Here is a 10465-nt window from a genome sequence, read left to right as displayed (position 1 = left end):
AGGATCTTCCCTCTCTAGGTGTTTTTCTTGCTTTGCTGTGGAAGTATCCAAGGACGTGGAATAAAACCTCTTCTTTCCACACAGATCCTTAAAGCAGAGCTCCCGATTCCTTCCCGAATTAAGCTGATGTCCATTTTGGCAGCAAATTTAATTTGCTGAAATGCCCCTGGGAGGCTGCAGGAGCCACCCTGCCCTTCCCCTCAGCCAGGAATCAGGAGTGAGTTGTTTATTCCCTGCAGGATTTATTCTGGAGGTACAATCCCTCTTTTCCAGGGAAGTGCTGCCAATGCTGAGCTGTCCCAGCCTTGGGATTCAGCTGCCATCCCTAAATCCTGCAGGAACCTGCCCAGGCTCCTCTGGCCACACCACAGCCACCAAGATCCAGCCCTGGGGGATTCACTCCCACACAGGGAATCAATTTTACCCCCTTGAAGTGGTCTAAGTTAATTTTTCCTCCCCTTTTCCCATATTTCCCTGATTCCCTGCTGCAGCAGCTCTTTTCCTTGGAAGAAGAAGGGTCTTGGTGTTTGTCCTCCCAACAAACTGAACAACCTAAAGCAAATTAAAAGCAGTTGTTTTCCATGCAGATACACTCAGCTTAAGTTTTATTTTCAGTCTCGGCAGTTCATTAATAGCAGAGAAAAATATCCCACAACCAAGGAATCAGCAGCACTCAGCAAGGATCCTGGGATGGGGCAGGAAAAGGGAATAAAAACAAGCACCACAGAAAAAAATAAAACCAGGAACCACAGAAATGCAGCTTTGCCTGGCAAGCAGCTCAGCAACCTCTTTATTGGAGTAATTTCTCTCCTGATGGAATATTTGCAGTGTTTTTTCAGATCCAGCATGGTTGGTGATGAAGCAGCTCTGTTAATCACTCATGCCCAGCCATTCCTGAGTGTTCTTATCCCACTGTTTGCCTCAGGAGCTGGGATTCCAGGACTTCCAGCTCCCTTTGTGCATCCATGGGCAGAGAAATGGGCACAGGTCCTTACCTGAGGGCCAGGAATATAAAGGAGTCCAAAGAAAAAAATTCCAGTGGGGAATAACTGGTTTTTATTTAACACATTACTTTTTCAAATATAGGCTCCAGCTTACTTAAGGCAAAGTTCAAGTTAATATTGATATTTGAAGGAAGCAGCCCTTTCATATTAATCAGCCACTATTAAATGTCTGTTAGGAGACAAAGCTCGTGGGCTCTGGCTCTAGACACGTTTCCAAATGGTTCAGGCTCACTTTGATCCTTCTTAATGACAGAGAGCAATTAGAAAATGGGTTCAGAAAGTCTTTCCACACACAGATTGCACAGGTGAGGGGGTTTTTTTGTTGTTTGTTTGGTTGGTTGGTTTTTTGTTGTTGTTTGTTTTTATTTTTTTGCAATATTATCAGATATTATCTATTTCTGGGAAGCCAAAAATGCCCCTCCTTGGCTTATCCTGCTCGGCAGTGTCAGATTTGGAGATAAAATGGTGACAAAAGTGTGAGGGGCTGCAGGGGAGCAAAGTCCTGAGGGTTCTGCCTCACCCTGGGATGCAGGAATTGAACAGCAGGAGCAGGGAAGGAGCTGGGAATGCTCCCCACAGGACGTCGGGTGTGGATTGCTATGGCAACCCCATCCCAGGGCAGCAGGGATGGTGGGAAACCCATCTGGGACCAAATCCAGTGTGGAATGGGATCTGACACCACAACAGGGCAGGAAGGGGATCCCACACTCCTGCCCTGCTCCAGGCTGGACATCTGTGCAGGATTTTGGGGGATGTGAGACTTGGGGCTGGACATCTGTACAGGATTTTGGGGGATGTGAAATTTGGGGCTGCACATCTGTGCAGGATTTTGGGGGATGTCAGATTTGGGGATGGACATCTGTGCAGGATTTTGGGGGATGTGAGATTTGGGGCTGGACATCTGTACAGGATTTTGGGGGATGTGAGATTTGGGGCTGGACATCTGTACAGGATTTTGGGGGATGTGAAATTTGGGGCTGCACATCTGTGCAGGATTTTGGGGGATGTCAGATTTGGGGATGGACATCTGTGCAGGATTTTGGGGGTCCACATTTGGGGCTGGATATCTGCGCAGGATTTTGGGGGGTGCTGGCTGGAGGTCAGAGATGGGAAAGAGTGAAGAGAAAAAAGGTCCAGCAGAGGCTGTGGCTTCTCTGGGCAAACTCCAAATGTGCTAGAGCTGGACCCTCCTGCAGGTGCCTTGAGCTCCGGTGATCCCCAAAGCCACCTCTGTGGATCTAAGAGTGTCCAGGGTGAAGAATCCATGGGAGAACTCAGGCACCTGGAAAAACTTCATCCCATTCAGCCCAACCCACGTCTCTCTCCTCCCCAGCACGAGACAGGAGCTCTCTTAGAGCACCTCATCTATGGCAGGTACATCCTAAAAACGACACCAAACAGGCTGGAAATATCCCAGGAAGCCACAGCACCCAGTTTCCCCTTTTCCCTCTTCCACACCTCTGGCTCCACATCTCCTGCCTGGCAAGAGGGGAGCTGGGCTGGTAGAGCAGCTGGAAAACTGGAAAAGAGGAGGAAATTTTGTAGGTTTGATCACACGAAGGCCTTCTGTGTCTGTGCTGTTGAACCCTTCCCAATTTTCCTTCTCTGAAAACAGGAATGTTTCATTCTGCTCCATCTTGGCATCTTTTTAGTCTCAGGTTTGCTGGCTGGCTCATTAGGGAGAAGCTAACGAGCTTTTTCTTCTCACAGTGGATGGGTGCAAAATTCCTGACAAATCTCTTGTTTTTCCCGGTATTTCCCAAGGCCTGGGTTGAAGTTGATGTGAACGGAAGAAAACAGACAAAGGATTTAAATACAAATAAATGCTCTTTGTTGAGGAGGCTCCCTGACACCTCCAAGGGAGATTCCAGAGGTGAAAATTATCCACATCCTGCTGGGAAACCCCATAAGTCATGTGGAGAATGGACAGAACTCTTCTGCCCTAAAAATCCATCAGGTGCAGCTACATCTGCTAAAAGTACAGGAATTAAAATCCTGGGAGCTCAAATTCCATCCACACCGAGGCACCTGAATGAGAAATTTGGTTTGCAAAAATAGGGAGCGAGCCAGGGGCTCCCAGTGTTCCTGAGCAGCCTCACAGGCACAAAAGCTGCTCCTTTCAGCTGGCCAAATGAGCAGAGTGAAGGGAAAATTATGGTCATTAAACCCCTCTTTTACCTGAAATGCAACCTTTTATTTAGATAACAAAGACATTTTTGCATTTGATGGGCACTTTCAAGTGCAGCAGTTGGAACAGTGACATCAAGAGCACAATCCCAGAGTGAAAAATCAAAATATAGAAACGACTCCAAGGTCCCCCATGCCCCTCCCAGTCGAATTAATTTAAAACCAGCTCTAATCAATCTGGTCCTGACTCAGCTGCCTCTCCCAGGACTCTGTGATGGCACAGCTGGGCTGAGAGCTCCACGCTCAAATTCCATAGGCAGGAGAAGGAGATGGGTTGGAAAAATCCAACGTGACATTTGTCGGAGGGGCCCTCTGGCCTCACCTGCTGCAGCAGCAAACGAGGTCCCTTCCAGGTGCAGAATTGCAAGCCCCAGTTTTTGTGTTCCCATCTAAAAAAAGGGGGGCTCTGGGAATGCTTTTGAAGCAATTTTGGTTCACAGCTGCTCTGCTTTGCTTCTCTTTGGGTGGGAAGGATGCAGGATTGCAGAATTCACAATTCCAGTGCCTTTGGAAAAACAGGGAGATTGGAGGGGCTGAGAAAAATGCTGCAACCTCCTCAAAGCTTACAAAATGAAGGGAAGCAACACCCAGCGATCCACACAGGTCCTTTTGTCCGTGGGGTTTCCACTCCGAGGCTGTGCATCCTCAATCCTACATCCCAGGTTTTCTGTGGGGTTTGCAGCCCTGCAGGTCCAATGAGACAAGGCAGGGAGCCCTCTCCACCTGCAAACCCAAATATTCCCTGCCACCTTCCCTGCCTTGATCCCCTCTGCTCCTTCCCAGGCTGGGAATTGTGAGGATTGTGGAATTCTGATGAAGGTCACCGAGCTGGGGGCACACCCTGGGATTCACCCAAGGAGTGAATTTGTAGCTTAGCCTGAAGTTTTCATCTGAGTTTTTAAGAGAGGAAGAATCCAACCATGAGGAATTCTCAGGTCAGCCTCCCAGATGCCCAAATAAAAGGGATTTTTGTGGATCCTGCTGCTCCTCATACCACTCAGAGATGTCCAAGTGACAGGAAACAGCCTCCAGCTGTGCCAGGGGAGCTCAGGGTGGACAGCAGCAGGAATTTCTCCATGGAAAGGGTGCTCAGGGATTGGCATGGGTTGCACAGGGAGGTTTGGAGTGCCCATCCATGGAGGTGGCACTGAGAGCTCTGGGCTTTGGACAAGGTGGGGATGGGGCACAGCTTGGGCTCGATGGGCTGGGAGAGCTTTTCCCATCCCAGTGACTCCCTGAATTTTGTGTGCACAATGGTATCAGTGGCACGAATGCATCTTTGCAGGATGCTGCATCCCTGGAAAGGTCTGGCAGGGGCTGCACATGCAGGGAGTTAGGAATTGCAGCAGGTCACCCAGAGATCCCCAGGGCTGTCCCCGGGACTGGAGGTGCTCCTCTCCATAACAGAGGACTCTGGAGAGGGATTTCTCCAGGATGGCATTCCACACCTTCAGTGCAGGGAGGGACAAGGCTCTGGGAGCTGGGCCTGTCCCCTGGATGGTTCTGGGATCAGGGGACAGGCAGGTGCTGGGCTCTGCAGCCATCCCACAAGGAACTAGGAACATTAAAATCTCCCTGAGGGCTTTTTCCTTCCTGTCTGAGCTCAGGCAGGACCAAGCCCAGCATCACCAAGCCCAAACTGGGAGCTGCACTTTGGGGAAGTGTCCTACAGAAGACAAACATTAGAGACAGGTTCTTGCCAGCAGCACGGGGTTATCCCAGCACTGATTCTGCAGGAATAGGGGACAGAACTCTCTGGGAACATGTTTGATACAAAAAAAAAAAAAAATCCCTGTGATGCTCTCAACCACCAGTAGCAGGGAGGGAAAGGTGTCCCAGGTGACACCACTGCCCTCATCCCCTCATGCCCAGAGCTTTGCCTTTCACCAAAAGCTTTTGGGGAGCTGGAAGTGCCACTTTTCCCCCTGGAGCTGTGGGAGTTGGGAATGAGACCCCAAGGCTGGGCTGTGGAGCCCCTCCTGGGTGGCACTGCTGGATGCAGCCCCTCCTTGCTGTCCAGGAGGGAAGTGTCCCATGTGAGGGTGAGCGAGCGTTTAAGCCCCGCTTAAAGCTGTGTAAGAACTTAAACCCTCGGTGTCACCCAAGGGCTTAGAGGCCTTATGGCTGCAGTGAGTCTTGAGGCAGAGTTTAAGCAGCTTAAGCCTCCTGCAGCCTCCCTGCTCCTTGAAGGGCAGTCCCACCGCATCCCAAGGGTTCCTGCTTTAAAGGTCTCCCAAACCCTGTCAGAGACTGGGAATTTCTTCCAGGCTACTCCAAAGTCTCCTGCTCCATGTTGGACTCAGTGCAGGAGTGTGTTTTGTTTTGGTGTGTTTTTGTGGTTTTTTTAATAATACTTTTTTTTTATTTAGAGCTAGGATTAAAAAACACACGAAGGAAATGGATTTTCTCATGTTCGGTCTTGGTTGTTTATTAAAATTTATAAAAAGTACAGAAAGTGCAGCAGTACTTCTAGCTACCAGCTCAAAGCGAGCAAAATGGAGATGAATTCAGCTAGCTACAAGGTTTCTTAAAGCTAAACAGTCCAATAGAGAAATAATACATCTTATTTATATTTTTAACTCAATAATCAAATACTTGTGACCTTCAATGTGGCATTAACTGTCTGAGTAGAAACTACTCCTTCAAATTATGAAAAAGAAGGAAGATGAGCACCAAAAGATACACCACCCAAAATATTTCACTTGTCCTATACTTACTACTATATTATAAAACCTTCAAATTTCATACCCTTCACCATGTGAAATCACACACTTCTAGTTAACCACACACCTGTGATTTTAAATGCATCACTCAAATTTGGAAGCTTCTCCAAAGCCTCAGGTCAAAAGCAGTGTTCTCTAGGGGGTCACTGCCAGAAAGCACAGAAAGCTCAAAAATCCCAGGTTTGTGGGATCCAAGACAGGAGGTCTCTCCTTCCTGCCTGCCTGCAATTCTTTCTTCCTTCCTGGAATCCTTCCTTCCTTTAATCTTTCCTGGAATTCTTCCTGGAATCCTTCATTCCTGGAATCCTTCCTTCCTTCCTAGAATCCTTCCTGAAATCCTTCCTGGAATCCTTCCTGGAATCCTTCCTTCCTTCCTTCCTGTAATCTTTCCTCGAATCCTTCCTGGAATCCTTCCTTCCCCAGGTTTTAGACCAAAGATTTCTGGAGCTTCTTTTCCCCTTTTCCCAGGCTGTGAGGTTGAAGGAGCAGCTCCTGGGATGCTGCAGGATAAAAGCAGAGCGTTCTGCAGCTGCCGCAGCCCCAGAAATCCAGGCTGGACAAGGGCAGGAGAGGCTGGCAGGGAGCTGTGCCCTCTGCAAGCACCAGCCCTGACCCACAGAGCTTCTCAGAGCCCGCAAAGCCCCGTCCTTGGCAGCCCCTGTGAAGATACAGCTGCACATCTCTGCTCTAAGCCCTCCGGCAACTTAAACTGGCTCTAATGTTAAGCTTTTGGAGTGTTTTAAACTGTTTAGGCTGCTCCGAAGGCTGGCTTAATCTTAAATTGCAGAGCAGCTGCTTAAACAGTTTAAACTGTACTCAAAGCTGGGGGCTTGAGCTGGGCTTAGCCCTGGACCTGTCACACCCAAAGTGGCACCAGAGCTCTTCTCCTGAGCAGACCTTGCAGAATCCAGGGGGAAAAAAACCTTTTGTTCCTTCCTGTTGGAACCCTGGAAACTGAAAATTTTAAACTTTCTGTGTTAACATACAGTAAGCCCCAAGGAAAGACTAATTTTAACCTGAAGCTGCGACAAAAACTTCCAAAATTAAATAATAAAACTGAAATCACAAATATGTAGCTTAAATAAAAGCGTGTAATAGCACAAAATAAAGAACTTAAATTGAAAAATGTAAAATATAATAATATATAAAACAAATAAATATATAAACCAAAAATATACAATAGATAATAGATAATGGATAATTAATAATAGATAAAATATAACATATTGTATACTATATATAATACAGCAAATATAATATAATATAATGTAATGTAATATAATATAATATAATATAATATAATATAATATAATATATAATGTAATGTAATGTAATATAATATTATATAGTATAGTATAATATATTATAACATATACTATATGGTTATATATAATATATAATATAGTATATATTATTCATTATTTATTATATATTATACATTTATTATATATTATATATGGTGTCGTGTATATATTGTATAATATATAATATATATAAAAACAAAATTTATATATAAATATATATAAAACAAAAATTTCCTTCTTTTTTACCTTCTTCTTCATAAATCTAAGTAAAATTTTGTAATGAAATAAAAAAATCCACTTTACAAACTACAAATAATTAGTTATTAAATTACAAATAAAAATCATGTATCATATCTTATTTAAACAATTAGACCTTAAAAACCTTATATAAAAAACTTGTTAACTAAAAATACTATAAAACTCAATATAATATCTATAAAAATTAATAAACATCTAAATCCAAACAAAATATACCATTTCATACAACTAATCCCAACAGAAACAACAAAACAGTAGTACCTATATTATTTATATTTTTAACCCTATAAGCAAATTTCCAATGACCCTTAGTGTAGCAATAAATGTCCAACCAGAAACTACTGCCTGAAACTACGAAGGAAGATGAGCACCAGAAGAGACACCACGCAAAATCCTCTGTCTTGTCCCATAGCTATTACTATATTATAAAAACCTCACATTTCAAACCCTTCACCATTTGAAATCACACACTTCTACTTAACTGCACACCCGTGATTTTAACTTCAGCACTCAAATTTGGAAGTCTTCTCAAAGGCCTTAGGTCAAAAGCAGTGTTCTCCAGGGGGTCAGTGCCAGAAAGCACAGAAAGCTCAAAAACCCCCAGGTTTGTGGGATCCAACACTTCCCTTCTCCAAGTGAACACCCCCAGGCTGTCTCCAGAGCAGAGGGGCTCCAGCCCTGGAGCATCCCCATGGCCTCTCTGGATTTGCTCCAAGAGCTCCACATTGTCCTTCCTGGGTACATCCAGCAGCACCCTGAGCTGGTGCTGGTGACACGGTGTCACCCAGACACCAAGGGGTGGCATGAGATGATCTTTAAGGTCCTTCTAGCCCAGGCCATTCCATTACTCCAGGAGGAACACAAGCTGGCTCTGTCACCCCTGAGTCACCTCCCCTGCCAGCAGCACGTCCTTGGCCGGGCCCAGCTCTGGTGTCTGAGCAGCACAGAGACAATGTCCTCCCCTAACTGGGTTAGAGGAGATTGGATTAGCAATTTCTGAGTTAGTAAAAGTCTAAGGATGGCAGATAAAACAAAGTGTGACAGCCTAAGCAGCCCCTGTCAGCGGGGATTGATCACAGCGCTAATGGCCAACGACAGGCACACATTAATAACACAATAACCCAGCTTGGGATATTGGCACTATCACAACCCTTTAACCTGGCAATAACTCATGGGGAAAGTGTTCCCCATGGCAGAGCCAACGTGGCCGTGCTGCTGCTGCTTCCCCCTCCCACCTAATGGGCAGCTGGAATTCCAGGGCGTCAGTGGTTCTCCAGACAGCTGGAATTCCAGGGGTCATGGGCTCTGCCAGGCAGCTGGAATTCCAGGGGTCACCAGTTCTTCCAGGCAGCTGGAATTCCAGGGGTCACCAGCTCTGCCAGGCAGGTGCCAGGTCCCATCCCAAGACCCCAGTGTCCAATGTCCAGGCAGGAATTTCCACCAGGATGCCCCTTTGGGGTGTGGGCACCGCTCAGGGAGGGGCCAGGAGATGTGCAGGGATGATTGCAAAGTGGTGGCAGGGAAGGACAGGGAATTGGGAATATCAGGAGTCGAGGAAAGTGGGAGTTCAAGCTCAGAGCACTCAGTGAAGGTGTCTAAGAGAACTGGATAGCAGGTGGTCATGGGGAAATTTTGGGATTCTTGTTCAAGATATTCTGAATTTCAGTAACACAAACCATTCCCAGTTTGCCTGGAAGCCTCCTGCTTCTACTCCAAGCAATGGTGGGAGAAGAGACACCAGGGAAATAACAATAAAAAATAAAATCAGGACTGTTTAGAAAATTAAAAACTGAATTAGAGACTAAATGTTTTGAAAAATGCAATTAAAATTTGGGGGAGGGGTGAAAAAAATTAAAGTCTGTCTTAAGGGAGAGAGCAGCCCCTGGTTTCCAAAGGCTTTTCCAGAGCCTGCTCAGTGTTACGGAGCACAGAGAGGAGGAGAGATGGAGCAATATCCCTGCTGTCTCTCCACCCCGAATGGGAGTAGGCTCTGCTCTGGCTTCCTCCCAGCACTTCCATCTCTTGGCTGAGCTCGTCAGAGCAACGCTGAGAGCAATCCCAGGGATTCAAAGGGCAGCAAATCCCAAGCGAGAGCAGGGCTGCAGCACCGGGATCTGCAGAGGAGCCCTTTCCCTTTCCCTTTCCCTTTCCCTTTCCCTTTCCCTTTCCCTTTCCCTTTCCCTTTCCCTTTCCTCCTTCCCCCTTTCCCCTTTTCTCTTCCACCCCTCCCCTTTTCCCTTCCATTCTTCCACCACTTCCCCAGGGCTTGATCTCCCAACACCTCCAAGCCCCAGGCAGGTGGAATTCCTGGAAGTGTTGCTGCCCCAGTTTGGCCGTGTCAGGGATTTGGGATGCCCATGGCAGGTCACACCCATGCACGGTGTTTTCTCCATGTCAGCCTTTCCAGTGGGCCCAGCTGTCCTGGGTTTGTCTCAGACAATCCTGGGATTGTCCATGTGTGCCAGCCATAGAGCAGGAGGTGCTGGGGAAGGAGTGGGACCTGTGCAGAGATCAGTGTCCTGCCCTCTTCCCAGTGCTCCCTGCAGCCCCTCATCCATCCCTTCCAGGGAAAAGGGGGATTAACCCACTCCTGCCATGCCTAAAAATTCAATTTAAGGGCACAGAACACCCCCAGGTGTTATAGAGTATATTAATTCCAGCATGGAATCCTCTGCCCTACCTCCCAGTCCACGGCTGAGGTGCTGGTCCCACCTTTTTTTGGAGTGGTGACCACTTGTTGCCCAAAACATTGAGCTAGGGACTATCAAGAGGAAAATTTGGGAGGCTGGGGATGTTATTTAGGGATGTAGGGACGTGGCAGTGTCCCAGAAAAATACAACCCCCTCCTCAGCAGGAGGAGAGAGGCAAACCCCTTCTTTCCCAAGGAGTTCCTGCCACCTGCCCCTCTCTCTTTGGGACAGAAGGAAAAGCCTAAAACAAATATTAAAAAAAAAAAGTGGAAATGCAATGTAGCTTTTAAGGATCCCCT

This window comes from Cinclus cinclus, chromosome 14 (genome assembly GCF_963662255.1).
Source record: "Cinclus cinclus chromosome 14, bCinCin1.1, whole genome shotgun sequence".
Lineage (NCBI taxonomy): Eukaryota > Metazoa > Chordata > Aves > Passeriformes > Cinclidae > Cinclus > Cinclus cinclus.
This window is presented reverse-complemented; position numbering follows the sequence as displayed.